This window comes from Ursus americanus, chromosome 25, assembly GCF_024610735.1.
Source record: "Ursus americanus isolate L20-20 chromosome 25, mUrsAme1.1.p, whole genome shotgun sequence".
In the NCBI taxonomy this organism is placed as follows: domain Eukaryota; kingdom Metazoa; phylum Chordata; class Mammalia; order Carnivora; family Ursidae; genus Ursus; species Ursus americanus.
This window is the reverse complement of record NC_142151.1, coordinates 12,916,606-12,944,327: the sequence shown is the minus strand read 5'-3', so window position 1 is coordinate 12,944,327 and position 27,722 is coordinate 12,916,606. Positions and strand designations below refer to the sequence as shown.

The following is a 27,722-nucleotide window of genomic DNA, read 5'->3' as shown; positions in this document are numbered from 1 at the left end:
AATTTAGATAAAAGTCCAGAATTTTGATCATTACCATGGCCTGGATATTTAAGCTACTAAATGAGGCTGTTTTGGTGACCGAAAATGACCCGCGTGCATAGGAATGGTCAGAAAAGCTACTAGACCGGTCTGAAATCTCCTACCAGTGCCAGAGAGAGAATCTGTTTGCAGAATGGATTTAAAGGGACAGCAAGAGAAAGACGAGAGTTGCTTTCCGATTGCAACCGATTGAATCAATATCAGTCATTAAAATACAATTGAAAGAGGACACGAGAACTTCATCTGTTCCTCATGCCCTGAACTGTAGGGGGGCTGGCAATGGATCACCTCCCGTTGATTTGATTTTGATCCAAGAGCTGTGTCTGTGGGGTCCGGCCCATGCCTGGCACTGAAGAAGCGTCAATGAATACAAGCTAGTGTAATGACTTACCTAGCGTCCACGATGGGCCAGAGGCATGTATTATCCTTCTTAATACTTAACCCTCTACGGTTCAAGGTCCAAGGTTTCATTCGTCAGTTGTAGAGTTAGGATTCCCACCCAGGGTTTTGTCCTGCTACAGGTGGTTGCCATTCTAGAGTTGCTGAAATTTTTCTTGAAGAACAGAGAGAAGATACATCTTATTAGTTTTGTGGACTGCTTTGCAGTTCAGTGCAGAAGTCAAGAGTAGGGACCTTGGAAGCAGATGGCCCGCCTTCAAATCCTGCCGACGAGCCTTATAAGCCATGTGACCTTGAAAGGTAGTCAACCTTTCCGCGTCCTCAGAAGCAGCAGCTGGTGAGTGTGGGAGAATCCAGTGGGGGAGAGAGGAAGGAAGATGGCCAGGCAAACTTCGCTGACTACAAGCAAATAATACAACTATTATATTCTACAAATATATTTAAAGAAACAACTATTATTATATTATACAAATAACAGATCGCTTATAGCCATAATAATGATACCTATTTTACAGCGTTACTGTGAGGTTTAAGTGAGATAATCCATGCAAAAACCTAGAGAAGATTCTAGTGTATGTTTAAAAATGTTGACTCTTGGGGTGCCTGGGTGCCTCAGTCAGTTAAGCATCTGCCTTTGGCTCAGGTCATGATCCCAGGAGTCTGGGATCCCCTGCTGAGCAGGGAGCCTGCTTCTCTCTCACCCTCTTCCCCTTCCCCCTGCTTGCGCTCTCTCTCCCTATCACTCTTTTTCTCAAATAAATAAATAACATCTTTCAAAAAAATGGTGACTGTTGTCATTAATGTGCTTTGATGATCTCATTTCCTAGATGCTTGGAGCGCAGACCTCTCTGCGGCCCGAGGGTTTAGTAAACAGTACATCCAGATACTACAGGCTCATGGTCAGTTGAGACCCAGTGAGGCTTACATTGTACTGCTCTCTCTCTGGTTGACCAGGACCCCTCATGGCCTCTTGAGGAGGTCAGGCTCCCTCTTGTCTGGAACCTCTGCTCACGCCATACCCATGCCTTCCACTCCCTACTGCCCTCTCTCTGCGGAGTCTATGTTCTTTCCAGTATATTTTATCCCAGAGATTAGATCTGCATCTGTGATGACCCATTTCTTGTCTCATCGCTTCTCTCCCTTTTCATGTTATTTGTTTTTCTTAACAAAGGAAACTTGCAACTTCAGTTCAAATTTCCTTTAGCAAAATTTTCCCCAAAGATAAAGTCCTTCTCAGGAGGCTTCTTGGAACAGGAATCTGGGAGCTTCCTCTTCCCTTCTGTGCGTGGGCAGAGTTTCCTGTTTGCCTGTAAGGTTGAGCCGGCCTATCCCCCAATGGTTCTGGGAGGAAAGGACCCTCCAGGAGGCCTCCCCCCAACTTTTGTGAGAGGAACCTCACAATGAACTCTGACCAGCCAAGCCCTGGAGAAGCTACGTCTTCTCCTCCCCCTGCTATCCCCATTTTTGCCTTTTTAGCTTCAATAACCAGATTCAGTACTGGTTCTACCACCAGCCTAGAAATCATAAGCAAAGACATAGCCTCCTTCCTGATTTTTGCCTATCTTCTCAGTATATTCTATCGTAGGCAAAACCTATACTAAGGGCACTCACTGCGAGAGTGGCTTCAAGAAAGCTGGCTTCGAAATGGGCCAAGAGTTCCTTGTTAGGCACCCAGATAATGGGAGACAGTGTTTGAAGTCGTACCAAGTGTCTGGTCAAAGCAGAGATGGCAAGATAAAAAAACCTGTCTTAGAAACTGGGAATTGGCAGGTCCTAGAATTTTTTCCATGCTAAGCAGCCCATAAAGGAGACTAAGCTGGTCTGCACTGGGGAGGGTGGTGACAGATGCCGGTGGAGCAAGAAACTGGATTCACAGGGCTGTGAAGAGGGCTCTCAACAGAGCCCTCTCCCAAACAGAGAGCCTGGGCCTGAAGTACACCGAGAAGGGAGGCTTGTTCAAAAAGGGCTTATACCAGACAGGAAAGCATGATAAAGCATGGCGGACAAAAACTGAGTTCAAGTCTCACTCAGCCCCACAATGGATTAGCTGGTGACCTTGGTTAAGTTACTTATCTTCTATGCCTTGGTTTCCTCATTTTGGAAATGGGACTGGTAACAGTACCTGCCTCCTAGGTTGTTGTAAGAATTTAACTGAGATAATGCTAGTGCCTAGCAGAGGACCTGACACCACCGGAGTCCTCAATCAACAAACGTCGACTGGTGGCAGTAGCCGGAATGGTGTCCCCAAGGGTAGTGCCTAGAATGAGCGGTTAGTCTAGAAGAGGGGAGGGCTGTGTTGACAAGGAGAACTTAATACCAAGTTGGATTCAGTAGCAAAGCTATAATTTCCCTCTTTGTGGGTAGCTAGCGTCCTCGAACTCCCTACAGGATGGAAGAGCAGATTTCTACACGAAACCATTGACCAATGGGTGTGATAACCAATCTGGCGCAGCTCCGTGAGACGGGGTTCAAGTTTAGAGTCTAGAGTGAAGAGTTACCTTTAATTCTTGGAAGCATGTAGGTGGAGAAGTAAGAACAATCTATTTTTCAGGATGAGCCCCCCTACAGTGATTTTTTTGCCTGTGGATAAGGAATGTGGAGACGCAAACTAGTGCGGAGGTTAAGGGTACAAGCGTCAAATATTGTTCACAGTCGTTAGTGTCTGTTAGAATCACCTCAGGGCCTTGGTTGGAAGACTACAGCGTCTGAACTTCCACAGTTTCTGTTTTTCGTTTTGTTTTACTTTTAATCTGTCCTCTCATATCTGTGCCTCTGTTTCTGCTCTTGCTATGTATATACCCAGTACCATCTGGGGCTGTTAAAGGTTTTGTGTTAAAGTTATAACTTAAAAAACTGGGGGGCGCCTGGGTGGCTCAGTCAGTTGAGTGTCCTACTCTTGGTCCCAGCTCAGGTTCTGATCTCAGGGTCGTGAGATCGAGCCCCTTGTGGGGCTCTGTGCTCAGCGTGGAGCCTGCTTCAGATTCTCTCTCCCTGTCTCTCCCACTCACCCCCCCTCTCTCTCTCTCTCAAAAAAATAAATAAATAAATAAAATCTTTAAAAAAAACCTGACTTCCCAGGTCTCTTCCTCTCTTTGTACTTTTTGGAGGCAAGTCATTAAATTCATTGAAGTTTTTTTGAATATTAATAATAAATACATTTTTAAAGATTTTATTTATTTATTTGTTTATTTAGAAGAGAGAGAGCATGAGTTGGGGAAGGAACAGAGGGAGAGGGACCAGCAGACTCCCTGCTGAGCACAGGGCTCGATCTCACGACCCTGAGATCACAATCTGAGCTGAATACAAGAGTTGGACACTTAACCAGCTGAGCCACCCAGGTGCCCCAAATTTATTCAAGTTTTGAAATTCTCTGATATCATTTAAACTTTTATGTGATTTTAAGTACCTTGAGAATAGACATGTCATAAAACGCAATTCACTTGTTGGCTGATTATTACAATGACCTGAAACTGATTCAGTCTGAGAGAATAAAAACAGGTCATTAAGGTAAGTGAGTGGGTTCAGTGACTAGTAGATCTCTTGAGTTTATGAGACGGGAGTTTCCTGTCCTAAATATTGTATTCATTACTGAGCGCTGGAGATTGAAGCCGGGGTGCAGGGGTGCAGGGGTGCATGGGTGTCTGGCTCCAGGGGTCTCACGCAAACTGGGTTCAGCCACTCGCCGCTGACAAAATCCAGAGGCAGACAGACGAGTGGTGGTGAAGCAAGAAAATAATAGATTTCAGTGAGGCCGGCACAGGGAAGACAGGGGAGTGACGTGTCAGAGACTATCTCCCACCCCTGTTCTTGGCTCAGTAGGGTCTCCGACGGAGTTCCCAGGGGTGCTGCTGCTCCGCCCACCGTACTCTGAAAACCACAGCTATGGCCTCCGATGGACTTGGTTGTAAATTTCCCCCTTAGCTACTTTTTATCACCTTAACCAACTTATACAACCTCTGTGAGCTTCAGTTTTCCCATCTGTAAATAGAATAATAATACTTACCTCTTGGACTTGTTTTGAGTATCAGTTAAAAAAATATATGAAAAGTGCCTAGCACTTAAAAAAAGTAACTATGAATGAGTGGATGGATGTTAGGGACTAACATAGCAGGAGTGGGAGGCTTAAAGAGCTGGAAAATCTGGGACTATAAAGGGCATTAAGAAGCAGGGCGGAGAAGCCGAGCTGTTTTCCCTTTGGCTCCTGTCTGCGCCCGCCATCATCGCAGACTCGGGAAGGCATGGGGGTTCGTGGGAGGCAGAAGGGCCAAAGGCGGCTTTAGAGCCCTTGGCGGAAGGGACGGGGCTTGGCTGTTCTCAGCAGAAAAGATATTTCTGGCTGGTTGCTCAGCTTTGTAACTCAAGGCAAAAGCACATCCAGAAGTATTTTGAAGGCAGAGAGAAACTCTACTGAAGGGCGGACTGTTTCCATCCAAAACTCTCAGGGCCGGACTTGGCCTCTCAGGAGAACACTGTTTGCAGGCCTTGGGCTGGGGCTCGGCAGTCTCTTCTGCTCAGAATGTTCTTCTCCTTTGGCCCCATCTGTGGAACTTGTATTCATCCTTTAAGGTTCTTTGTCTCTGTGAAACTAGTGGCCCTTCACAGGTGGATTTCTTTGTTACCTTGTTAACGCATCTCTCTCTCTCACTCTCTCTCTCTCTCAACTGTAAGCACTTCAAGAGCACGAACTTGAACTTGTCTTTATATGCCTTTTGTGCTCTCTAGGAAAGGACTGGCTCCATAAATGTTTGGTAAATTATGGAGGAAGAAGAAAGAGAGGGAGGAAGGAAGAGAGGAAGGGAAGAAGGAAGGAAAGATTTGCATTTTAAAACGCAAGTTTCTAGAAGGCAGGATTGACATGCTAGTCTTCAGTTGGACCTTCCACACTTAACTCAGCACCCTGAATACATCAGGCATTCAGTCAACACTTTTCAAACGTTCCTGCTTTTAATTAGGACTTGCACGGCTTGAACTTGGGTTTTGAGCGTGCTTAACAGCTTCTAACTCCTTTGAGTTTCCTTCTTGCCCTCTGCGAATGTTTACTTTCTTTACTCTTTCACCTGCTCAACGCTTTATTTCATTCCCTCTTCTCCCAAGAAGAAATTAGTATATTGAACACCTAGCTAGGGGCACAATTAATAACTTTCTATTTAAATTTTGCTTTACTCTACATTCTCAGACTTCATCATTACAGCACCGAATGGGTTTAAGAATCTACCTGTGAGTGGGGAGCTCTCCTCTCCCCATACTCTCCTAACCCATGAAGGAAGAAGCCCTGCTAACAAATTCACTTTCCTGGGGAACTGCCACAGCTGTGAACCTGTCAGCTAGGGCCGCCATAACACAATACCATAAACAGCGTGGCTTACACAACAGACATTGATCTTCTCCCCATTCTGGAGGCTCAAAGTCCTTGATCAAGGTGCCAGTCGCTTCGGTTCCTGGTGCAAACACTCTCCCTGGCTTGCAGATGGCCCGCCTTCTTGTTGTGGCCTTTCCTCTGCCATGTATGGGATGGAGAGAGCGAGCTCTGGTATCTCTTCCTCTTCATATAAGGACACCACGTCTATCAGATTAGGGCCCCACCACTATGCCCTCCTTTAACTTCTCCTCCATACAGTCACACTGGGAGTCGGGGCTTCAATGTGTGAATTTTAGGGGGACACAATTCAGTCCACGGCACCGTGGTTGCTCCGGTCTACAAGAGGAGGAGGAGTTAATTGGATGACTGAGAGCCTGACCCATCCGTTGGGCTGACTTTTAGGGGCCAGGCGTGATGTAAAGATGGGAACTCCTGCACCTCTGGCCCTCTTTGTTGAGACTCAGAGGGCTGGCGTTGTGTTTCTGGATCATTCTCTGTGAGTAGAACCGTGAGTAGACTCGGGCTGCCCCAGCCAGACCTACTCTCCCTCTTTTCCTTCTTTTCAGCCTGCTGCTGGGTGAGTAAATCAGGCCAGGGCTGCTCTGCCGATCTGTCTGTCCGCAACTCTGAGAAGGAGAAGAACGCCTCCCTCCACTCTGGTCCAAGCCGCGTTTGCCAATTGGACTTTATGAGAAAGCCCAGTCCTTGGAGCTCTTGAGCTACGTGGTGACTCTATTTTAAATTGCACCCCTCCGTGTCCTGGCCTTTCCCATCTCCTGACTCTGCCCCTTTCTCTTTTCTCCACAGCACTTTTCCATTCTCTAATATTCCTCCAGTTGAGCCGTAAGAAGCTTGTAATACACTTTCAAATGGCTTTCTGAAAAAAGATACTTTAAGTGAAGGGTCACAGCGTCCTTCTATGGAGGAAGGTGGGGACAGATTAACTTAGGGAACTATGCTCTTAGGCACAGTTGAGGGAGAGTCTGTTACCTGTCATCTGACACCTAAAACATGGTTTTGGAGCAGAGGCGATATAAACAGGCTCTGTGTCTTTGGCTCATGGAAGCTATGCGGGAAATGGTGGTGATGGTGGGGACCATTTACTGAATCCTTCAATGTTTGGGCCAGAACGCTAAGTGATTTACGCGCATTTTCTCTTCTAAGTATCCCTGGGATGCAGCTAACACCATTCATTCGATTTTACAGTCAAGGAAACTGAGGTCCAGTGAGGTTAAGTGACTAGCGTGGAGTCCAACTCAGGTCCGACGTGCGTGTTGCTCAGCTTAAGAAAAGCATTTTTTTTTAAGATTTTATTTATTTATCTGACAGAGAGACAGCCAGAGAGAGAGGGAACACAGCAGGGGGAGTGGGAGAGGAAGAAGCAGGCTCCCAGCAGAGGAGCCTGATGTGGGGCTCGATCCCAGAACGCAGGGATCACGCCCTGAGCCGCAGGCAGACGCTTAACAACTGCGCCACCCAGGCGCCCCAAGAAAAGCATATTCTAACCATTAGAGCTGGCCAGAGACAGAGTGGAAGGCTTACCACGTGGTCTCTTTGCTCCGAGCCTGACCCAGCAGAAGCTGGGTGACCATCTGTTAGGGCTGCTGCAGAAAGGAGATCGATTTAGACAATTTCTGAGTCTCTTTCCAACCGTAAGATCTTATGGAAACTTGACAGGCGGTTCTGTGGGAAAGGAATTAGATTTGTTCTTTGTAGCTCTGTTCAATAGAGTAGAATTTCTCAGGCTTTTCCATCTAGAAATCCCCAACGTCAAAGGCAAGTGAATGGATACTCCTGGGAGGTCTGGGGCAGAGCTGCCAGAAGCAAAATTTTGTGTCAAGTCTGGAAAACAAATTGTTTGAACTTTAGATTATACATGAAAATATGCTTGTTTGTTGTAAGGAGAAGTATTTTAAAGTTTTGAAAACCTTTTTAAAAGAAGAGATGTTCAACGCAAAGCTTAAATTCCGCCCCACTTCCCCAATAAATCTTCATTTCAGTTTGGTTCATCAGGAAAACATGCCATATTTATTTTATGAGTTTACAAATCCCCAACACATCACCAAGTTTCCCAGGGGAAACATTTGTCTTGGTGTGAGAAGTAAAGCAGTAGTGTTAAGACCAATGGGGAAAAGTTACAGAGGCGCAAATCAGGTTTTATCCCAATGCAAGCAGGGTCTTTCTAAGGGCTGCAGTGGTCCGGCAGTGGAAGGGACCCTCAAAAAAAGTGGTAAGTAAGTAGCCACAGAAAAGTTTCCTAGCAGAGATGAGTCAAGGGTCCGAGGAAGTTAAAAGGGGACTCCACTTTGGAATCCTAGTGCCAGAGCAAGTTCATGGCCATGATGATAGGAATAGGTGAAGAGCGTTCTCTGCACCACTCAGAAAAGGTTTGTAGAGAAGCCATGACTGAGTAACAACCAACATAGTCTTGACTATGTGCCAGGCCCGATTCCCAAAGCTTTAATGTGTCATTTAGTTCTGAGTGACACATATTATCATCAGTCCCATTTTCCAGATAAGGAAATAGAGGTACAGGGAAATTAAGTAAATGGACCCAATGTTTCACAGCTGCTAAGAAGCAGAGCTCAATTTTGAATTCAGGCTGTTAGGAGTTAGGGCCGGAACTGGCTGTATCAGCACCCTCCCTGTCCCCTACCACATGCTGTCACCTCCTTGGTTCCGGGCTCTGACCTAGAAGGGATCTGGTCCCCAGGAAGGTGGCCAGGTGGCAAGCGGTCAGGACATCTGAACTCTCGTCCACACCCTGCCACTAACCAGGTGACCTTGGAAGGGTCACTTACTTTTTTCACATGCTAATTCATTATTTCTGAGCCTGCCAAGGAGACCATAGTTTTGTTTTGTTTTGTTTTTACATATCTTTTACTAAAACTCAGGAAAATCGTGCCACGTTATGTAGGAGTCCCACTGTGCTACCAGCAGAACTGAACTATAGCAAAACAGAATGAAGCAAACAACTAAAAAAACAAAAAGCAAAAAACCTACTGGGAGGCGCCTCTCTCTCCCTTGGATTTACTTTTCTAGCAGGTGGCATCCTGTCCCAGGGGGCTCTAGACTCTGTAGGGAGCGTGTCTTTCATGAGACCAAGGGTTGTTCTTCATGGCTCCCAGCACCAACAGTATAATAGGATTTACTGAACTCCTCTTACTCACTGTGTATTTGAAGCTTCACAAAAATACGGGGAGATTGTGTCCAGATGGCCGTCTGGTTTCCAGTTTAAATGACCGCATGATGCATTGATGTGGGACAGTGGCTTCAGCTGTGAATCATTTCTGGATTCCCCACTGCTATAGCGAGAGGAGGAGGAATTTTCGGGATCTCCCAGGGAATCTCTGCTCTAATGTGTCCCCCTCCCAAAAAACAACGGAGGCTGGGGGATGGGTGAAATAGGTGACGGGCATTAAGAGTCACCTCTTACGTATCATGATGAGCGCTGAGAAATGATGTATAAATTGCTGAATCACTGTATTGTACACTCGGAACGAATATAACACTATATGTTAGCTATACCGGAAATAAAATAAAAAACTTACTAAAAGAAAAAACACAGCAACAATGGAGCCAGGAAAGTCTCCTGATACAGAGTCACACTGACCACTAAGACCTTTCTCTTATCATAAGCCCAGGATCGGTGAGGCAAGTCCCACATAAGTCTTCCCAGGATGCTGTTTCAATCATGAGAGGATCTCACTGGGAAATTGGGCCACCAGAGGAATTTTACCCCTCATCTCCTTTTCATCTTCAGAAGACTCACCTCCACACGAGAGTCAGATGCACACGGGCTTGCTATTTTCAATCCGGAAAATTTGCCTGAGTGACCCGAGGGTCTTACGCACTTGTGTTTGTAGGTGTCAAGAGAAGGCAGCATTGATCTGATGTCCCTGGAAGATCTTCCAAGTGGCCTAGCAAGACTGGGACAGCTCAGAAGAAACCGTCTGCTCACTCATATATTCCACAAGCATACCTTGAGTACCTACTTGGTGGAGACACATAGATCACCATATATAAATATCTGTCTGTCTGTCTGTCTGTCTATCATCTATCTATCTGGTCTAAATACATAGCTTACAGTATGGCTAAGTTTATTCCATAAATAAAACTTGGTAATACAAAGAGACGAGTGTAGTATCAGAGGTGGGGTCAAAGAGCTGTGGAGAGAAGGGAGGCCTGTCTTGAGTAGGACGGCAAGGGGGAAGGGCATTCCAGGGAAAGAGCACGAAGGAAGTAAGGACCAAGAAATAAAGAAACACTGAAGAGCCGCCATCACTGAGGGCAAGGATGGTTCAGTGTGGCCAGTGCACAGGGTGGGTTTATGGAGTGAGGGAAGTATTTGGGGCTGGAAAGACAGATTGGGGCAGCTCATGAACCTGCCCCAGTGAGTTGTCAACCTGGCTTAGAGGTGGGAATGAAGGCAGTGAAGAGGGGAGAGTCTGAGGACAGATGGAGTGAATTGAGGGGCCCAGGGGGGTTAAACGGGAGGAAATGGTTATTGAGAATTTTATAAAGAGATTGTTAATAATACTCTCAGCTAAGTGCATTGAATACATTCTATGGGCCAGGCAATGAGCTAGGTACTCCATTCACATTTAATACTCATAGTCACCTAGGGCAGTGGGTCCTGTAATTATCTTTTATTTTACAGGTAATGAGACTTGGGATATGGAGGTAAAATAAATTGCCCAAAGTCACAGATAGTGAGAGAGCTGAGATTCAAACCCTGCTGTCTTATCCAAGGGAGAAATAACTCAAGACAAGAAATGTAAGGAAAGGAGAAGAAAGCCAATTTACTTGTCTCGAGTTATTTGTCTATTTCTTCCTACAGCACTCGTTTCTAAACATGTTTTATTTGTCCTAGATGACCTTTCTTTCCAAAATCTTTGGTAACATTTTCTTCTTTGCCTATACCTTTTTCTTATTTCCCTCTCTCTGCAACCAGTCCTACATTTACACAGCTCATTGTGAAACACTCTTTCGAATGCAGTTGTATGAAAAGCTAATGCAAAACAAAAATTAGTCTGTAAAATATATTAACAAGGTGAGCAGCATCTCTTTGTGGGTTTCTCTGCACAGGTGATTTGTTTCTCAGTGCTGGGGTTTGGAGGGGAGATTCACAGTGTCTGTTTTGTTTTTTCACATTTCCTGAGCAGGGGACTGGGACTTTTGGAGCTCATGCATATCCACCCATATCTCAGTATAAACTGAGATGCAAAGTAATTTGAACAGGACAGAAAAGGAGGAAGGAAGGAAAGAAGGAAAGAAGGAAAAGAAAGAAAGAAGAAAGAAAGAAAGAAAGAAAGAAAGAAAGAAAGAAAGAAAGAAAAGAAAGAAAGAAGGAAAAGAATGTTAATGAAATGCCTAGTCGCCACCATGAGCCTAACTTGTGCATCTATGTGACCTATCAGTATAATTAGGCTGTTTAGTGTATGAGTCCGTCTTTCTCCATGAGCAGGGGGAGAAGAGAAGCTTGTGGTTGCATATGCATGGCCAATAAAGGTGTCCTTTCACAGAAGAGATGCTCTGAGAACAGTGTACCCTTGCCTTGCTCCGTCATGAGTTCCAAGTCCTCTAAAGGAGATCTAAGCGTTCATTCATAGACCCTTACTGCAAACTCCAAACTGTTTTTAGGAGTGGAAGAGATGGGCTGAAAAGTTATTTTTGGTCCACACTCTGGCTCCTCTATCCTACTAGCAACTAGGGACTTCCGCTGGTTAGCTGTGTGGAATCCAAGGGCAATCCAAGGTTAGGGGTCCTGGAGGAAGACTCTTTGTTCCTCTCTCGCCATGACAGTGTTCACAAGGGAAGGAAAAGCTCAACATAATGTTTCTGCCTCTCTTTAGAAGCTGTCAGAAAGGACTTCTAGATTGGGCATCTTTACATGTGCAGTGTTCATAAGACCATCACGTAGCAGCCGAACCAACAGAATTGCTATCACCTCTTGAGCTGGGCCGGTCTGCTTGGGTCCGGGGGTCCTCAAGTTCAGGACAGAGGAGCAGAGAAAAGCACTCTGAAGCTATGGGAGGACTACAGAAACCACTGCCAGGAACTGAGACATGAGGCCTCTCCTTGGCCGCTCATGAAGCAATGCAACAACGCTAGACAGGGAGGACATCTGTTGGATAACCAACTCTCTCACTAGTGGAGTCCGGGGGCTCCGACTGGAGTGGGTTGGGAGAGTTTGACAGAAAACTTAGAGGCGATGAGTATAGACAGCACTCTCGGGGAATTTTGTTGCAAAAAATGGTGAAGAGAGCAAAGGAGAGGGCAGTAAGTGGCGGCAAAGTCAATGGGAGATTGTTTTTTTAAGATAGGAAATATAATAGCTGCTGGGATGTATGACGCAGAGGTTCATGTATCATTATGGGCATATCTCAAAAGCATAATGCTGAGTGAAAGGCAAGTGCAGAACAGAACACGAAGTGTGACATAATTTTATTTAAAAGATAAAATATGAAAAAAATCCCCATCATTTCTTTATGAGTATATATGTAGCACATTTTTGACTATTCTAAATAGTTTATTAGATAAGAATTTCATAAATATCCCTTATATTGGTAGTAATGATGGAGCTGGAGAATATTGTGCCTTCTCCAAGCTGCACAGGGAACCACGGCGAGCATGGTGGCACTTGAGACCCTTTCCAAGGCCATGGCTCTTGTGGCCTGCAGATGTGAGTCCTTGAATCTCCCTGTGCTTGTAGACTGGTTTCGTGACCCACTGGGTGTCAGGATTTCTTCTTCTTGTTCTTCTTCCTCTTCCCCATCCCCTTCCGCCTCTTCCTCCTCCTCCACTACTTCTTCTCTTTCTCCTTCTCCTTCTTCTTTTTCTTCAGATTTTATTTTTAAGTAATCTCTACACCCAATGTGGGGCTTGAACTTACAATCCCGAGATCAAGAGTTGTACACTCTACTGACTGAGCCAGCCAGACACCCAAGGATTTCTTCTAATAGCTTAATGGAATAAGTCAATGAAGAGAACCTCAAAGAATTTGTATGTGGAATCTTCTTCAATCAAGTCAGAGTTCAGGGCTCTCAGTTTCCAGTGGTACCTAGCTGGCTCCTTAGCAACAGACTGAAGACTTCAAGCAAACTAATTGGTTAACACCATGATGGACGGGATTCCTGTAGGTTGCCCTCAGGGGCATGTGAGTCCAATATATGACATAACCTTGCCTGACCTTGTGTCCCAGTGTGTGCACTTTATGGGGTTGGTAGAGCAGAGAGCTGGTGGTACTGCCCATAGCACCTGGAGAAGAAAACGTATTATATGGGACTGCTTCTTCTTCTTAGCTCTCGAATGTGATTGTAAACGCCCATCTTGCTTACCTGGTGGTTGCGGCCACATGGGAAGCCATAGTGAATTTTTTCAAAGTCTTCATGGGACTGATACCGTTAGCTTCAGGCCAATGGTTGCCTAAGGAGGGAGGGATCAGGGAGGAACACACAGCATTCCATGTATCTAAATGCTGTGGTTTTTTTTTTGTTTTTTGTTTTTTTACAAAAAAAGAAATGGAATAAAATACAGCAAAGTGTTAATAATGTTAAAGTAGATGGTGGACACACAGCTATTTATTTTATTATAGTCTACACTTCTCTCTTTACATTGAAATACTTACTAATGTAAAACAAGCAAACACAAAAATGTCATCATCACCATCACCACTACCACCAATAAAGACATCCATTCCCCATTGGGAAATTTCAAATATAGGTCTATCAGAATATCGGAGTATGGGTTATGGTTTCTTAATGTCTCTTTTTTCCAGCCCCTTGATGCTGTGAAAACAAAAAGTTAATTGAATGCAAATGTGTTGAGTGAAAGAATTATCAATTAGTTAATGTTTTCCCCTTTACTGTCTCACTTCCCACCTTAAGGGAGTGTTCTGGTATATGGATGTGGTCATGAGAAGACGGGATGACGTTCTCTTTCTTTTTTTTTTTTTTAAAGATTTTATTCATTTATGTTGAGAGAGAGAGAGGGAAAATTGCGTGCATTGAGCAGAGGGAGGGGCAGAGGGAGAGGAAGAGGGAAACAAGCAGACTCTCTGCTGAGCCGGGAGGCCGACTTGGGGCTCAATACCATGACCTTGTGATCATGACCTGAGCTGAAATCGAGTCAGACGCTTAACTGACTGAGCCACTCAGGTGCCCCAGTGAGGTGATTTTCTGATGACAGTTCCCGTCAGTAGAATATCCTGAATATACCTATGCATTTGTTGAGAGCAATGTTGACAGGTTTGCACAAATCATTTTGGAGAGAGTTAAAAACTATGACCAAGGCCTGGATTGAGCCGCATGACCCCACCACTGCAAAACTCAAAGCTCATCCTTGTGGCTTTTGTTTTGTCCCTAGTAAGCACTGAGAAGCAGCCACAACCGCCTTTTTCTTGTTCACAGTCGAGCCTTTGCCTGGAATTCTCTGGACTGTGTGCATGTGCTGGATACTGCAGTGGTTGGAGGATTCTGTAATATTCAGGAGGCCAGATGAGGGGACACAGGAAAAGAGGTCCACCAGAAAAAGCCTTTTAGAGTTCATTAAGATGTGACTTGGAGTACCTGACTTTTTAAAACAAGTCAGAAAACAAGCTAATACACCTCTTTGGGGATAGATCAGGAGGAGGATTTGGCAGGAAGAGAAGAGGCACCTGTTCCTTTTTTTTTTTTCTTCATATTTTCTGAAGGTACGATGCAAACCTGGTATATCTAATGGACCGGTGGAAGAAAGTTCTAGAGGATCTCGTTTCATTTCAATCTAAGGAAGCTTTTTTTTTCTTCAAACACTGGAATGTGTATGAGGGCACAAGGCTGCCCCATATGTGAACTCCAAGTTTAAACAGACCAAGCTGAGAAGTTGATGATGTCATGAGTGGTTTCAGGTCGCCCTTGGGCAGAGGTTTTACGAGAAGGTTCAAGGGCGGTGGGCTGATTCTCTGAACAGAGGAGCTCTCTTCCCTGTTCTCACAGCACTGTCTCCTCTCCCTACCATCTCACAGGCACCAGGGTGGGAGGATGGAGGGCACGAATGTCACAATTTCCCCCACCATCATACTGCAGGGACATTGCTTAGGCACATGAGCCAACCACACTGTTCTGAACTTCAGGAGAAGACCCTGGATTCAGCGAAATGTAATTGGATGCTCATCCCTGGACACCGTGGGCAAACTGCCTAACTTCTTTGAGTGACCTGAGATAGCTGAGAAGGAAGAAATAAGTCACAGTGAAGACGATGTTTATACAACACCCCAAATTGACTTTCAGGGCTTGGCTCTATTTCTTTCTGATAGGTACAAGAGTTTAGAGCCGGGCGAATAAATCTGACTGCTCAGCCGTCATCGCTGATGTGGTTGTTGAAAGCACTGAGATACCGGCCAACTATTCATGACCTGTCTCGTCGGGAGCGCAGCAGCTGGCTGCTAACGGTCAGACGCGCAGTCCTGGCCGGAGTCCACAATGGAAGGTTGGATGGAGTATTTTGCTCGAGCATCGCTCAGGATGGAGCCCTTTGGAAGGACACCGGCCAGATGTCCAGGCGCATTCAGCTGGTGGGACAGCAGCTGCTTTGTTATTCTGAGACGAAGCGGCATTCCCGGCCCGTGGAGCCCAGTGGCCAGGCCACAGTCGTTCAGGCGCCGAGTCAGGGCAGAGTCACACGCAGGATGGCGGCACCTGCGGAGTCAGGAGCGGCTCCCCCATAGCTCAAGTCTTCCGCGGTTCTAGCATGAGTTTTAGAAATCCCTCCCCTCCCGCCCTGCTCTTTGTGAACTGGAGCCACACAGACTTGCACCCTATGTTACATACATCTATGCCCAAGAAGGGACGGGAAGAAGGAGGCGGCGTGGAATGATTTTTTCCTGGCCCCTCCCCTTCTGCAACACCACTTCCTACCGAGGCCCGAACCCCGTGACACACTCCTGCACGCCACAGAGGAGCCCTTGGGAACATTCAGAGACTGCGTCTCCCAGAGCCTCGTGGACTGATGAAAACACCACTTACCCTGGGTCTGATTAGAAGAAACACACAAAGATAATAAAAGCCAGCTTTCACTGAGTATGATTTTCACTTCCGGACGGTATGGCACCAGTCCTTTCCACTCAACAATGTCCCCATTTACAAGCAAAGAGGCTGAGTTGGTGGTTGAAGGACTTCCAGAGGGTCACGGGCCTAGCAACGGTGAAGCCAGAACTGCCGGGATGCTGCCTCCAGATCCCTGTTCTTCTGTTTCTATGCAGCCCGCGTGCTATCGGCAGTTTTCGGACGCTTAAGGGGGCTGCTCGGGCGGTAGCTGTAACCAGGACATCCAGGGGCAGGAACCTAAGGGGATCCAGCCCCAAGAGCTAGTGAGGGGCCCTGCGAGGCCTCCAGCACTGACTCTGCACCACGCACACGGCGCTCAGCTCCTGGCTGCTCCCAAGCACAGGGCTTTGGCTTTCCCGTTCATCCGGGGATCTCCGGCACCTTGAACGGAGGTCCCCAACAAGGCTTGCTGATTCACTTGGTGCACTATTATGTCTCCCAGAAGGTTATAAGGGAAAGGGACCTTGTTGTGGTCAATGTTGTATCCCCACGTGAACTATGAAGGGGAATAGTATAGTGAACGCTTTAATGGCTTTGAAGAGATTATAAGCTTCCAACCCTGGTTCTCTGCGTTCACAGCCTCAGAACCTTGGGCGAGTTACTTAAACCGCTTGGAGCCTTCATTTCATTGTGTGTAAAATGGGGAACACAGGAGTGTTGTGAGGATTCACGGAGATAATGCGTGATGGACGTTCAGCCTTCAGACGTTGAACACTTCGGGTTTTCATCATGAACTCGAATTGTGGACTGCAAGGCTGGTCACTGCATGGAGGAAGATGACGATGACACTGTATTATCGCTACATATTTGAGGAGTCAGGGCTTTCTTGGGATTTATCCCTCAGGGGATGTCAGGGTTCTACTGCATAGGACATGCTCTCAGAAATAGTCCCTCCTCCCCGTGGTCACGTTCCACGGCGTGAATCTATTTATTGGTGGATGTATGAATTCCACGGGTACTCTCTCATCAAAATAAGTAATGTTTCGTGGCTTCTTTTAAGTGGGCTGTCCTGTTGACAAACCAGAGAAAAGTGAAGCGCTATTTATAACGAAAGGGATATTTATTTGCCTTGTACAATGTATTTAAGTGGGACTCTATGAAATTCCATTGATAATTTCATATCCAACCCAAATAGCACAGATCTTCTTTTTCATTATTCCCGAATCCTAATTCACTCAACCTATCCCAGCTCGGAGGCTGTTTGGACCCCGCTGCCTTTAAGTCTGATTTTTGAGTTAGGAATTCTTGCACTTGCTGTGTGTCTTTGTAATTACCAAATAGTCTCGTTTACATGATCTCATCTAATCCTCAGGGCAACATATGGCAAGGCAGTATTTTCCCCATTTTATGGATGCAGAGAGGGATGCCTGTGCAGGTTTGGTGAACTTGCCCAAGGTCACAGCCAAGAAGTAGCCATCCCGTTGAACTGGGAGGTGGGTTCCGACTCCTGAGTTCTGCACTTTCCCTGTCATACCCCAGCTGTCCCCTCTCCACCGTCATCAAAGTCCCCAGCATCGGCTGTGAGAGAAGGGTATGTGTATGGCCAAGTCATTATCTGTTTCTCTTTACCTTGTGGGCTTCCTGGTTGTCACCCATAGCTCTCGCTAGCTGTTTCAGCTGTTTGCACGCCCCAGGTCTGACTCCAGTCCACTGATCTTATTACATCCTGAAAAGAGCTGTAAAGGAACAGGCCTCCCTGTGTTTGGGTCTGCATCCCCTGTAATTTTTGGAACATCCCCAGCTTTTCGCCCGGCCTTCTTAACCATAATCATGGCTTCTCTTTCCGAACTCAGAAGGTCCTCTTCCAATACCTGCATTTCCCCGGCTCAGCTGACAGACCGTCCGTGTGGGTAGACTGATTTTCGCCTCGATTGTAATAAAAATTTTAATTATTCATCAGTACAGTAGCTGTTAGACAAATGCCCAATTATTATTCATCCATAGCTAAGTAACCTCCTGCTCTTTTTTGGAGCTGTGACAGACGCAGCGCTTCTAGAACTGGCAGAGGGCTCAGATCAAAGAGCGCTTTGTGTCTTGCTTTAACCAGGCAAGGCGGGGCAAGGCCAGGCAGGGCTGTCTCCTTGTTCCCGCGCCTCCCGCCTCACTTGTGACCCAGTGCGATGCCGGCCTAGTGGCTGAGACTCAGGAAGCCGGCCCAGAGAGGGAAACTGAGCCCTGCAGCAGTCAGGCCGGCAGCTGCGAGGCATCCGGCTCGGCCCCCCTGGATCACCTGGCAAAGGCTTGCCTTGCTGGGTGGAACAGCTGCACGGGGCCTTTTGCCAAAGGAGCAACTGAATTGCAAACGAGGTTATGGAAAGTGACTCTTGATTAGATCGACTCCGTAGCTTTTTTCCCTTCGTAATCCGTGGCCTCCTCCCTGCACGTCCCCTGCAGGCCGGGTCACCAGGTCACCGGGAGGGCTGCTGCAAAGGAGGGAGTGTCCCAAGGGCAGCCTTCTGCTTCCTTCTTTTCCTTTCTCTGGGCAAGCTCCGCCTCCCTGCTCACCATTCTTCAGGACCTTAGGGCCCACCCAGATCCTAGGGGGCGGGGGGATTTCCTGGGCTGGACAGCTTTCCAGGGTTCCATTTCTTCCTATCCTTTCCCCTCAGAATTTACGGGGAGGGAGATATTGGCCAGAAAGCCCCTTGCACTGTGCTGGCTTTCCAAGGTCCCACCCCGCGCACTGGCGACATGTCCCAGCTTCCCCGCGTCTCTCTCCCCTGCCATCCTGAAGCCTTCGGGCACCTCTGGAGGCTTCCACATTACACCACCACCCTTTCGGGCCTCCGCAGATCTCAGGTAGCTCTCCCCGTGCCTCTGAGTCCTGACCCCACCCTGCTTCGAGCATCTTCGTCCAGTCTCCGCCGCCCCACTTTGATCTTAGGTGTGCAGGCAACCACCCTCTCTCTCCTGTTTTCCCATGCCCCTTCCTCACCCTGGCCTCCCCCCCAACCCAATCATGCCACTGTGTCCCATGGACTCTCACCTCTCAGTGCTCAGCTTTGTCAAACCTCTCTTCTTCTACCCCTCTCTTCCTTGCCACCCACCTCTCCCCTAGGGAACACCACACGTGTAACTTCCTCCACTGTGGGTTTTCCATTCTTTCACTTCTGGATCATGTCATTTCTCTCATTAGCCTAAGTAGCTTTCCACCTCATTCAGAGCAAGAACTGAAGTCCTTACAATGTCCCGGTGTGATTTGCCTGCTGTTATACTCCAATGACAACAAATCCTGCTACTTTCCTTCCTGTCCCTCTCTCCTCTCCAGTTTCACATGTCAAACCCGGTCCTGCCTCAGGGCCTTTGCACTTGCTGCCCTCTCAGTCAATAACATTCTTTCACCAGATATTCGATGTCCCACTCCCTTCCTCTATATCCATCCAATGTATGGTAATATCCTGCCTCTCCATCATCCCACAAACCTAGTTTTTCTTATAGCACTTATCCTAACATACTGTGTGTGTGTGTGTGTGTGTGTGTGTGTGTGTGTGTGTGTGTTGTCTGCCTCTCTCCATTAGAATATAAGCTTTGTGAGAATAGGGGTTTTCTTTTGTTCACAAACAATGGAGTATTATGGACTGCGTGCTATGGACTGTGTACCCCCCGCCAAATTCCTATATTGAAGCCCTACCCCCTGTGGAAGGCTATATTGGAGATGGGGTCTTTGAGGTGATTAGGACTAGATGAGGTCATGAGGGTAAGGCCCACATGATGGGGTTAGTGCCATTATAAGAAGAGACACCAGAGACCTTGTCCTCTTCTCTGCCATGTGAGGACACAGGGAGAAGGCAACCATCTATAAGCCAAGAAGAGGGCTCTCTCCAGAACCCAAGCATGCTAGCAACTTGATCTTGAACTTCCAGCCTCCAGAACTGTGAGAGATAAGTTTTTTTTATTTAAGACCCCCAGTCTGTTGTCCTTTGTTATGGCGGCCTGAGGACACACGTCAGTGTCCCATGGAGCAGGGGCCAGGAGAGGAGAGTTGGGGATCTGTGGTTATTGGTTAGCTCCCAGCTGCTGCTCCCACCCTTACATGAAGTCCTTCTCATCCAAAGTTACTACCTTCTTCTTGTTCCCCTGGGTGCGTCACCCACTGTCTCCCTATAACTGTCTCATGGACGACTTTGGAATCTGGCTCCCTTCTTCCTCTTCGTCCATCTCGACTTTTAATATCCACATAGGGGAGCTGTCTCTCAAACAGCTTGCTGAATTTCAAGGCCTCTTAGCTCCCCTGCACTTCCCCCGCCCACGGGAACTTGTTCTCCCCGCACTGACAGCTCCAGCCCAGAACTCTCAGACCCCTGGCTTTCATGCTGTGACCAGAACGCCCAGCCTTCTGGCTCTCCCAGTTGCCTTCCCACTACACGTGCTCTTTGACTTGGTGGTGGCTTCTTGGCCCTTGGCCCCTCTATTTCGGCCCAGTCAGTGGGCTCCTGAGTTGTCACAAATGCGCGTGCCCGTTACGTACTGCACAGAGTCTGCCGCTTGAGGAGGTAGGTGGGGGCTGAAACCCAACCTGCACTTTGCTCCCTAAGCTTCCTGCACCTGTGCGTGGGGGCGGGCGTGTCCCTGGAAGCAGGAGCACCCTTATCTTCTCATAAAGAACAGACCGTGCCAAGCCATGCGCACCCAGTGTGTGCCCAGAAGGGCGTTCACAGAGGCCCCGTGTAGGCTGCGGCAGCCTTGACGGACCCTGGAGCAGACGGCTGTCCCAAACCTCTTGAACCCCTTCCGTACTTCTTGAACACTTTCTCCGCAGTGCAAGTACCAACCCTGGGGGCGCGAGGGGAGGGGAGACCAGACACACAGTTCAGGCGCCAGTCCCCCTCACTTCCTTGCTGCCAGGGCGGTGATTTAGGCCCCAGCAACCTCATGCATCTACAAGAGACATTGACTCAACGCTGAGTTATCCAGAGAAGGCAGAGCAGGGGCGTCTGTTTTTCCGGGAGCGTGGTGACGGAGGGGGTTTCGTTCTATAGTTGGCAGCTGTGGTGGTCGGTCTCTGAGCTCGACTTCGTGATTACGGTGGAGGCTCAGCCCCTGCGATGGGCCAGTCCCACCATGTGTGGGGGGCGACATTCCTGGACGCTCAGCCAGAGTCTGTTTCTTTACATCTCTCAGTGATCTTTTTTGAGCTATCTATATCCCTCTCTTTTTCAGCCAGCTGGAGTGGATTCTGTTCTAACTAGAACACGGGCCACCACGCGCACCCTCCTTGCCTCTCCCCCCTCCCCGTTCCAGCCCAGGTCCTGAGATCATCTGAACTCCTTGCCTCCCCCTTTCCCCACACGCCCCCTACCCCATTCTTCTTCTGAACCCACCCAGTGAAATACCTACCGCACTCCCTCTCCCTCTGCACCTGGGTAGCTGGTGGGGGGAAATCACCTAGCCATGCAGACTGTCACCATTTGTGTCTCTGCTTCAGCTGGGTCTGTGTGGGTGCCCAGTGATGCTTTCTCTCCCATGTCCGGTCCATCGCCCATCCTCTTCAACAATTTAAACCTTCCACCATTCCCTGCATCTTTGGCCTCTTCCTTCTCGGCAGACAGCCGCCTAACTTCCTGTCCCACTCACACCTTTATCCCATTGCCCCCTCAATCTTAGGCACCCTCCCCACATCTCCTCCAGGGTCAGAGCATGGGGGAGCCATGCTCCTACTGAAAGGCAACTTCTTTGGGATCCCTCTGACCCCATCCCCTCCCAACATCTCTGGACCTTGCTCATCAGTCACCACCACTTGCTCCTGCATCGTCTGCCTTTCTTTCTCTTGCCAAAAAAAAACAAAAAAAAAACCTCAAGAACATTTAGTTGGTTTGCGTATTATTTTGTATGCAAATTGTTTCCTCCTATGTGAAAGAATCCCTTCTTTTTTAAAAAAAGTAATCTCTACACCCAACATGGGGCTCGAACTCACTACCCCGAAATCAAGAGTCGCTTGCTCCATCGACTGAGTCACCCAAGGAATCCGTTCTTAAGCTGAGATAAGGATTTATATATGAGAGTGGGGGTTGAGAAAACAATGTAGATGGTCTGTACACAGAAAGCTTGTTCGCACTTTTTTGGGGGTAAACTGATTAGGTCAACAAAGATGGCCGGTCTGGGCCTCCTGTCCTTGACTAGGTCCAAAAGGGTGATGGAAGAAGACAATCTAAGTTGTTTATGGATTTTCGGGAAAACTTTGAGAGTCTGGCTGAGGAACATACGTTCCAGGCTCTCTCCGTACAATGCCTGCCAATGTTCTGCCATCAGCTCCTCCAGCCCTGTGATGACTCCTCACTCCCTAGTGGATCTTTCCCCTGAAACTCTCATCGCACTTAAATAATTTCCATCTTGAAAAAAATTACTCTCCCTTGACCTTCCCCACTAGTGTATTCAAACTTCTCTGCTTCCTTACCTCCTATTGCCCCTTAGTCCAGGTGGCTCTGTCTTCAGAACCCTAACACTCTACCAGAACTTTCACATTAAGGTTGTTCACGACCTACGTACCAAATGCAGGGGACATTTTTTAGTTGTCTTCTTCCTGGATTTTCTTGCTGCCTTGGACCGCAGACTCCTGGGACACTCTTGGGTCCTGGTTCTTTATGGACATCCACGATCACACAGAGTTCAGAGGTCCCTCCTCTTCACATCACAGACTTGGATGTTGGCACTCCCCAGGATTTTTCTTTCTTTCTTTCTCTTTCTTTCTTTCTTTCTTTCTTTCTTTCTTTCTTTCTTTCTTTCTTTCTTTCCTTTCTTTTCTTTTTTCTTTTCTTTTCTTTTAAAGATTTTATTTTATTTATTTGACAGAGACAGGCAGCGAGAGAGGGAACACAAGCAGGGGGAGTGGGAGAGGAAGAAGCAGGCTTCCAGTGGAGGAGCCTGATGTGGGGCTCGATCCCAGAACTCAGGTATCATGCCCTGAGCCGAAGGCAGACGCTTAACGACTGCACCACCCAGGCGCCCCTCCCCAGGATTTTTCTTGGCCAATTCTCTTCCGTCTGGACTCGAAGTATCATCGCTGTCATTCCTACAGCTAATGACTCTGTGCTGGTGAGTCCCAAACCTGCCAAGTACTGCTAGAAAATTATACAGAAGAAAATTACAGTCGGGGGAAGGGAGAGGATTTGTTTTATCCTAAGACAGAAATGCTAACACTTCACTGGACTCCTGCCATTTATTATCCACATTTCACTAAGTAGTTACTCAAATGTTTAAGGGAGGTGAACAAGTCAGGCAAGGTGACAGCAGAGCACCACTTTCCCTGAACCCCTCCTTCTGTTCGGCACCAGAGACCTCAAACTGAAGATGGGGAGGTGGCTGCCTTTTGGTTCACTCCATCCATCTGTTGTCCCTTGGGTTCCTCGTAAATATTGACACTAGTGAGGCCCATTACAGACATGGGGGATATTCTTGGGCCCTGGAGAGCTGCCATCACTCCAATGGGTGGCTGTGCCTCAGGAATGGCAGCCACCTCTTATGTCCACAATCAGTCAGGCCACCCAGGGCCATTTGTCTGCTGTTGAAACATAATCAGGGTGCCCTGCTGTGCAGCATGAGATTAAATAAAGAGAATTCTCAAGGGGCTGTTGTTGTAGTTTACAGTTTTTGTACCGGCATTTGTCTGGGAGCTCCCTGGTGGCACTTAGAGGGACCTGATGCTTTTCAAATGGCATCTTCTCCCCACACCGCGAGTGTCCCCTCAGACTGCCCCCCCCCAGCACCAATGATCTCTGCCATTCATTGGGGCACTCACCCTTCCATTTGGCATTTTCTTGTCCCCCATCAACCTGTGTACATGGCTTTCCTTTGAAGGCCAAGGTCATGGAAGTTACACATGACATACATGAGACATGTAGTGTGAAGAGATACAGAAAGAGGGAACCCAGACCCTGAAACAGAAAGAGTGTGAACTCTGAACCAGACAGATCTGTGTGTGAGCTCTGCCCCGCTGTGTACAGATTGGGTGACCTCGGGGTAATTACCTCTGAGACTGTGCTGGGTTAATTATAATATGGGAATGCTAATTCACTTAATCGCATGGTGGTTGCAAAAATTAAGTGAAAAGCACAGGTAGGGCACTTGGCGTTGTTCAATGCCCCCAAATGGTAGCTGTTAGTAGATCATTAGATGATTAATAAATATTTCTTGCTTCTATGGCCTTCTCCTTTCTCCCTGGAGAATACAGTCAGTCCCATGATTCATCTCTCACATCTACAGCGTGCAAATTCCTCTTCTCTGCTCTCTATCGGCTGCATCACACAGCTGGCACACTTGGCCATTTACTGTTGCTAGTGCCTCTGGATGCGTGTGTTTTTATTTTTATGGTTAGTGTCTGAAACTCTAGTGTAAGTTTCCTGAAGTAGGGATCCTATTTTATAGTGTTTGAATCCCTACTGCCCTGCACAGTGTCCCAATCATAGCAGGTGCTCAGTAATATTCGCCTTAGAATGTAATCAGTTGCATGCTGGGGTGAAAATACTCCCTTACCCTTCACTTGATATTCTAGGCCCAGCCCTGCTGTCCACATTCCCTTATACATAGCCCTGACCCCACCCAAGCCGGGCCTGCTGTGGTAGCCGAGGCTGGAACAGATTGCTGTGCAAATACTTGGCAAAGTAACAATCTATTTGTGGATAAGCAGAAATTCGCTGTATTCTTGGTAGAGTTATGAACTGTCACTATTAACACCCATGAGTCACTAACATCATGGTGGGCTGGGTGATTTTTCTGCAGGCTTATAAGGCATATAATACTAAAAATGCCACTGTCCATCTGTCTAATCAGTGCCTGTTCCATTGATGTCACAGATATTTAAATGAGCTTCTTTCTTCATGCCCAAATACACAGGGGCTTTATGTAATTCCCAGGCTCCTCTTGTGGGTGAGGCTGAGCTATCCAATAATGTTGTTGTTGTTGTTGTTGTTTCTTTTTAGGGTTTCCAGGAAAAGCTCTAGGATGCTGGGAGAAGTTAAAGAGGAAAATAAGAAACAAGCTAATCCTGTGTTTCTACTCCCCAAGCCAGATCATCAGCCTCACATTCTAGAAATGGAAGCACTGAGGACTGGATGAAGTTGCAGAGGGCAGAATGGCCCTTCACCCAGTAGAATTTCAGCCCCAGAAAACTATCCGTCATTGACTCTGTGGCTCCACGTCCACTTTCTGAATCACTCCTAAACTTATCTTGTGACCAGCTTTACTTCAGGGAAATTCCGGGAAACATGGCTCCAACTTGGCTAGGCTGATACAGTGTGAAGCACCACAGATAGTAAGTTTGGTTAGCATCCTGGAAAAAGAAAATCCTAGAGGAGAGAAAGAGAAATTCTCAATCATATCTCTCCACTATAAAAGTAACTTTACCCTTTTGTAATTAGCAATCTGTGGGTAATACTTTGCAATGGTGGGACTGTCCCGACGCCCAACATAGTTTACCCAGTGGTCTCAGGGTCTATTGATGATCCCTGTCTGAATCAATTTTTGCAAATTGCCTGAACTGACCCAAATGTGCTCAGTGGGAGCCCCTTTAGGCCAGCCGCTGAGACCCTTTAACATGATTCTAGGTCTTTGTATACTTCCTTACTTTGAGCAAAACAAGAGATCCAAGGCTCAACTTGGTCTGACCTCAGACCTGGGACCAGATGTTTCTCCAAGGAACTCTGGTCTGTTTTAGTGGGGAATGATATTTAGATACCAAGATCTGGTTGCTAGGGGTGCTCATTGCTATTGGTATATTGTTGCACCTGGGCCTTTTCAATGGAAGTAATAGAAAATATATTTTAAAAAACTGTAGGGTGCCTGGGTGGCTCAGTCAGTTAAGCAGCTGCCTTTGGCTCAGGTCATGATCCCAGGTTCCTGGGATCAAGTCCTGCACTGGGCTCCTTGCTCAGCAGGGAGCTTGCTTCTCCCTTTGCCTGCTGTTTTCCCTACTTGTGCTCTCTCTCTCTGACAAATAAATAAGTAAAATCTTAAAAAAAAAAAAAAAACCAAAATGACAACAAAAACCAAAACTGTAAGTTCACTGATATTTACAATTAAAAATAATCCTTACTTTTTCTTATTTTAAATTTTTATCTCTATTCTCTCATAGCGGAAATCTTGGTTCCTAATAGCATGAATGTATTTATGTATTTACTTTATCCTATGACATATATAAAATATTTTCAGAACATTATACCATTATTACTACTACCAGTAAACCTGTTCAGTAACATTTAAGATTTCTTTGCAGTTCTTTTGTCCTTAGAATATATTTCCCACTAAGGATATAGAGAATGTAGACATTAAAAATTACTCGAATTTGGGGCACCTGGGTGGCTCAGTTGGTTAAGTGGCTGCCTTTATCTCAGGTCATGATCTCAGGGTCCTGGGATTGAGTCCTGCATTGGGCTCCCTGCTCAGCAGGGAGTCCGTTTTTCCTTCTGTTCCTCCCCACCTCACTCCTTCATTCTCTCTCTCAAATAAATAAAAAAAATAATCTTTAAAGAAATTACTCAAATTAATTTCTTTCTGTGAATTTGCTATTGTATTTATATAAAGTTAGGTTAGTTTTTTAAATTATAAACTATTTTTCAGAGCAGTTTTAGGTTCACCACAAAACTGAGCCAAAAGTATAGAAAATTCCTATATATTCCCTACACCCCCCCCCACCTCCTCCCACTATCAACATTTTGCACCCCAGTGGTACATCTGTCACAGTCAGAAGCTACACGGACATGTCATCATCCAAAGTCTGTAGTTTACATTAGGGCTCACTCTTGGTGTTGTACATTCCATAGAATGTTTGGGCAATTGTTCGGACAAATGTATAGTGACTTGCATCTCCCATTATAGTATCGTGCAGAATAGTTCACCGCTCCAGAAATTCTCTGTGCTCCACCTAGTCATCCCTCTTTTCCCCGAAGCCTCGGTAACTACTGATCTTTTTACTGTCTCCATAGTCTTGTTTCTTTCAGAATGTCACATAATTGGAATCACACAGTATGTAGACTTTTCGGGTTGGCTTTTTTCACTTAGAAATATGCATTTAAGTTTCCTGTATGTCTTTTTATGGCTTGATAGCTCATCTTTTTAAAGTGCTGAATAATATCCCATCACCTACTGAAGAATATCTTGGTTGCTTCAAGTTTTTGGCAATTATAAATTAAGCAATATCAAATTTAATTTCACATTTCAAATGTTTATGGCAATAAACATCACATGCAGGTTTTTACGTGGACATACATTTTCACTTCTTTTGGATAAAGCTACGAAGTGCTATTGCTAGACCTATGGTAAGACTATGTTTAGTTTTATAAGAAACTTCCAAACTGTCTTCCAAAGTGGGCATAGCACTTTGCATTCCCACCAGCAGTGAATGAGAGTTCCTGTTGCTCCACATAATTGTCAGCATTTGGTGTTGTCAGTGTTTTGGATTTTGGCTATTTTAATAGATGTGTAGTGGTATCTCATTGTTGTTTTAATTTGCAAATCCCTCTTATGTATAATGTTGAAAGTCTTTTCATATGCTTACTTGCCATCCGTACATCTTGGTGAGGAATCTGTTCAGGTCTTTTGTCCATTTTTTTTTTTAAAGATTTTATTTATTTATTCGACAGAGAGAGAGACAGCCAGCGAGAGAGAGAACACAAGCAGGGGGAGTGGGAGAGGAAGAAGCAGGCTCCCAGCGGAGGAGCCTGATGAGGGACTCGATCCCAGAATGCCGGGATCGCGCCCTGAGCCGAAGGCAGACGCTTAACCGCTGTGCCACCCAGGCGCCCCTTTTGTCCATTTTTAAATCAAGTTGTTTTCTTATTGTTGATTTTAAAAAATTCTTTGTATATTTTGGATAACAACCTTTTATTAAATGTGTTTTTTGCTAA

At 46.5% G+C, this 27,722-nt stretch overlaps 1 long non-coding RNA gene across 1 annotated transcript; it reads left to right on the top strand.

Moving 5' to 3' along the window:
- The first annotated feature begins 490 nt into the window (after nucleotides 1-490).
- Nucleotides 491-27,722, top strand: LOC148107780 (uncharacterized). The gene is made up of 3 exons (XR_015721605.1): nucleotides 491-775; nucleotides 22,675-22,917; nucleotides 24,801-27,722. It is a non-coding gene; the product is annotated as an uncharacterized LOC148107780 (long non-coding RNA).